Here is a 5,016-nt window from a genome sequence, read left to right on the forward strand (position 1 = left end):
GGATCTCCAGGAGCTGTCTCCAGGCCGGGACTCATAGGACAGATCAAGGTACGAAACCTCTGAGGACTTAGGGAGAACACTACATCTAACAAGTGCACTCATTTTTGTTTTTCTAAGGCTTTTTAAAAATATATTCATTTTTTAGAGAGAGAGGAAGGGAAAGAGAAAGAGGGAGAGAAACCGACGTGAGAGGGAAACATTGATTGATGGCCTCTCACATGCCCCCAAAACAGGGACCCGTCCCAGAACCCAGGCGTGTGCCAGAAATCAAACTGGCGACCTTTCAGTTTGCGGGATGATGCCCAACTTACTAAGCCACACCAGTCAGGGCGAGTGTAGTCGTTTTTACACTGGCAAATCAGAAGCTTGTTTCAGAATAGCAAGGACCTGTTGTTGGCTTTACCGTAACACAAAAAGTCTCCCTTTTCTCTGCTGAAAAAAAGTTAACTCTAGAGAAAGGCAGAACCTAAAGGACAATAAAATAAACGAGATTTCAGGGCCACAATTCCAAGGGCACATTCACGTGGATGATGATGGAAATGCCTCCCTTACTTAATGGATGCCCTGGGTTGAAATAGGTAACTGAACAAACTCTTAATGGCTCAGGTGACAGTTATCTCAACAGAAAAGAGTCATCAACTTCTCAAAGAGCTTTTCCATGTGCTCTCATTTGATCCTGATGGAAACATGCCCTTTGCCCAGGTTCCATGAGCAAAGTTAATTATCTTGGAAATTAACTTTTAAACTAACCTGAATTTCAGCTGGAAGTTACTTCGTCCTGTCCCTCCAGTTTGCATACTGTAAGGCTGAAGCCCAGAGAAGAGAATTTAATGGTGGGGGTCACAGAGAGTCAGGTGGCAGAGCTGGGAGCAGGACCTAAGCGGCTGGGTCCTGGCCTGGTGGCTCCGTTGGTTGGAGCATCATCCCATGCACGGAAAGGTTGCAGGTTCGATCCCTGGTCAGGTCACATACCTGGAAAGTGACCAATCAACATCTTTCGCTCTCTCAAATCAATGAACATATCCCTGGGTGAGGATTTAAAAAAAACAAACCCTAAGTGGCTGGGTTTCAGGTGACCATGAAAAGTGGCCAATCTGAGACATTGTTGCATTCTGTGAAATCCCATCATCCTTTCCACTCCCACTTCCGGGAATCATGCTTAGGACACAGAAGTTTCGCTGGTGAGTCCCTGGAGTCAGTCAGGCCCTCCCTTGGGCCCCAAGGTCTATGAGTCTACACTTTGCACTCTCTCCCAGGCCAGAGCCCAGGGAGGGTGAGGCAGTTCTGATTAAAGTGAGCAACAGACTGACCTTGGAATACAGGAGGAAGTTTTGTGAAAGGAGGAAAGAAAAGTAAGGAAAAGGGGAGAGAGAAAGGAGGGGAGGGGAGGAAAGAAAAAAAGAGGGGTGGAGGGGAGAAAGAAATATTATATGCATATTTGTGTGCTCCTAGAAAAATGTCTGATAGCATAATAACCAAAACTGCCACTGCAGCAACCCCCAGGGAATGAGTAGGGAGCAATGAGGCCCTCCCCCCAGCACCCCCAACCCTCCCCAGCCCCCAAGGCCACGTCTCTTGCTCAGCGAGCAGGTTGGGGTCCCAATACCTTTGTACTTGCCAGATCCTTACATGTCCTTTAATCTTCACCTGGTTGCCATCCAGGTCTTCACTCCTCTTCTAACCACCTCACTCAAAGACCCACTGCACTCCTCCCTAGCACCCCTCACTGTTCAGGAGACCATTGTTTTCATTGCCTCCCCAGCACTCATTGTTATCTGAAATCTTGTTTATTTACTTGATTTTTGTCTGCCCTACCCATGATCCATAAAGACAGGAACTCTGTCTTGTTTCCCACGGTATCTTCAGTGAAGGGCAGGGTCAGACATAGAGCAGAAGCTCAATGAGTACTCGTGGCTGAGGTGGGCCTTTCACTTTTTTAAAAGGAATTTTTGTTTATTTATTTTTAGACAGAGAAGGGAAGGATAAAGGGAAAGACAAAGGGAGAGAAACATCGATGTGTAGTTGCCTCTCATACGCCCCCTACTGGATGCCTGGCCGGCAACCCAGGCATGTGCCCTAGACTGGAAATCTGACCCCAGACTCGGTGGTTCGCCAGTGCGCACTCAATCCGCTGAGCCACACCAGCCAGGGCGGCCTTTCACTTTTTACTTTGCACATTTTGTATTTTTAAACATTTTTGAGGAGGAGAACCAAGATGGTGGCGTAAGTAGACACACTGCGCCTCCTCACACAACCAGAACTGACAGAAAATTGAACGGCAAGGAAGTCCGACACCAAGGAAATAAAAAATAAACATTCATCCGGACCCGTAGGAGGGGTGGAGACCGGCAGCCGGGGTGGAGAGGACTTTGCGCAGGCGGGACCCAGACTGGCGGAGTGTGGGACGAACGGCGCAGGCAGTCCGAGCACTGGAAGACCCTGCAGCCCCACATTCGCACAGATAAACAGAGAGGGCCAGACTCAGAGTGGCAGAGAACGGGGCAGGCAGAGCAGTGGGTAGCACCCCACGGCCCCACATTCACGCACAGATAAACCGGACGAACGGCAGGGAGCAAAGCAGACCGCGCAACCCAGGGCTCCAGCGCGGGGAAATAAAGCCTCAAATCTCTGATTGAAAATGCCCGTGGGGGTTGGGGCATCAGCAGGAGAGACTCCCAGCCTCACAGGAGAGGTCGTTGGAGAGACCCACAGGTGCCTAGAGCGTGCACAAGCCACCCACTCGGGAACCAGCACCAGAGGGGCCCAGTTTGATTGTGGGTAGCGGAGTGAAAGATTGAGGTCCGGTGAAGAGTGGAGCAGGAGCCATTGCTCCCTCTCGGCCCCTCCCCCACGTACAGCGTCACAGCGCAGCGACCAGCATTACCCCGCCCCGGTGAACACCTAAGGCTCCGCCCCTTTAAGTAACAGACACGCCAAGACAAAAAAAAAAAAAGGCCCAAATGACAGAACACTTCAAAGCTCCAGAAAAAATAACACTAAGCAAGGAAGAGATAGCCAACCTATCGGATGCACAGTTCAAAACACTGGTTATCAAGACGCTCACAGAATTGGTTTAATCTGTTCGAAAACCAGATGAAAAAAATGAAGCCTATGCTAAGAGAAACAAAGGAAAATGTACAGGGAACCAATAGTGATGCGAAGGAAACTGGGACTCAAATCAACGGTGTGGACCAGATGGAAGAAAGAAACATCCAACCAGAAAAGAATGAAGAAACAAGAATTCGGAAAAATGAGGAGAGGCTTAGGAACCTCCAGGACATCTTGAAACGTTCCAACATCCAAATTATAGGGGTGCCAGAAGGAGAAGAGGAAGAACAAAAAATTGAAAACTTATTGGAACAAAAAATGAAGGAGAACTTCTCTCATCTGGCAAAGGAAATAGACTTCCAGGAAGTCCAGGAAGCTCAGAGAGTCCCAAAGAAGCTGGACCCAAGGAGGAACACACCAAGGCACATCATCATTACATTAGCCAAGATGAAACAGAAGGAGAGAATCTTAGAAGCAGCCAGAGAAAAGGACACAGTTACCTACAAAGGAGTTCCCATAAGACTGTCAGCTGATTTCTCCAAAGAGACCTTCCAGGCAAGAAGGGGCTGGCAAGAAGTATTCCACGTCATGAAAGGCAAGGACCTACATCCAAGATTACTGTATCCAGCAAAGCTATCATTTAGAATGGAAGGGAAGATAAAGTGCTTCTCAGATAAGGTCAAGTTAAAGAAGTTCATCATCACCAAGCCCTTATTATATGAAATGTTAAAGGGACTTACCTAAGAAAAAGAAGATCAAAAATAGGAACAGTAAAAATGACAGCAAACTCACAGTTATTAACGACCACACCTAAAACAAAAACAAGAGCAAACTAGGCAAACAACTAGAACAGGAACAGAACCATAGAGATGGAGATCACATGGAGGGTTGTCAATAGGGGAGTGGGAGGGGGAGAGGGGGGGAAAAGTACAGAGAATAGGTAGCATAGATGATAGGTGGAAAATAGACAGGGGGAGGGTAAGAATAGTGTAGGAAATGTAGAAGCCAAAGAACTTATAAGTATGACCCATGGACATGAACTAAAGGGGGGGAATGTGGGAGGGAGGGGGTGGGCAGGATGGAGTGGAGTGAGGGGGGCGGGAAATGGGACAACTGTAATAGAATAATCAATAAATATATTTAAAAAAACAAAAAAACATTTTTGAAATGAGCATGAATAGTGTTTTTTTTTTCTTTCATCAAAACGAAAGAAAAGCAGCTAGGTTACTGCAGAGGACTCTATCCTCAGCAAATTGTCTTGACTTGGACAAGTTTCCAGCTTCCTCCTGGTGCTGCCTGGGGACTCAGACCAGGAGGATTATGGCCTTGGCCAAGTCCACGTAGCACTCAGCAAGCCTTGCGGGGATGCAGATCCTCTCTTCAGCCCTGACTGGTGTGGCTCAGTTGTCCTACAAGGTGAAAGGTCGCCAGTTGATTCCAGGTCAGGGTACATGCCTAGGTCCCTGGCTGGGGCGCGTGTGAGAAGCAACCTATCATATTTTTCTCCCTTTCTTTCTCCCTCCCTCCCCCTCTCTCTCTAAAAATAAACAAACAAAATATTTTTAAAATATCCCTCCTCCCAAGTCAGCCAGAGCCCCTCCCCAAAGTGTCCGGACCCAAGGGAAGTGGAGGGGCTTGGGGAGGGAAAGGGGTGGCGGAGAGAGCGCAGAAAGGGCGAAAGGAAAGAGACTGCGGAGGGAGGGGCGTGCAGAGGGGCGGACAGGGTGATAGGTGACAGTGAGACGCGGGGTGGGAGGTGGAAGGGTGGGAGATGGGTACCCGAGAGGGTGTGGGGGTCTTTCGAAGGGGCGGAGAGGGGACCTAGGAGCACAGTGAGGCAGGGTGACAGAGGGCACCGAGTGGAAGGAGGTGAAGGTGCGAAGGGTGTGCAGAGAGGGTGCGACAGGAGGTAGAAGGAAGGAAATAGGAAGGAGAGAAGGAGGGGGCGGAGCCGGAGGAAGGGCAGGG

Source organism: Desmodus rotundus, chromosome 1, assembly GCF_022682495.2.
Source record: "Desmodus rotundus isolate HL8 chromosome 1, HLdesRot8A.1, whole genome shotgun sequence".
NCBI classification, from domain to species: domain Eukaryota; kingdom Metazoa; phylum Chordata; class Mammalia; order Chiroptera; family Phyllostomidae; genus Desmodus; species Desmodus rotundus.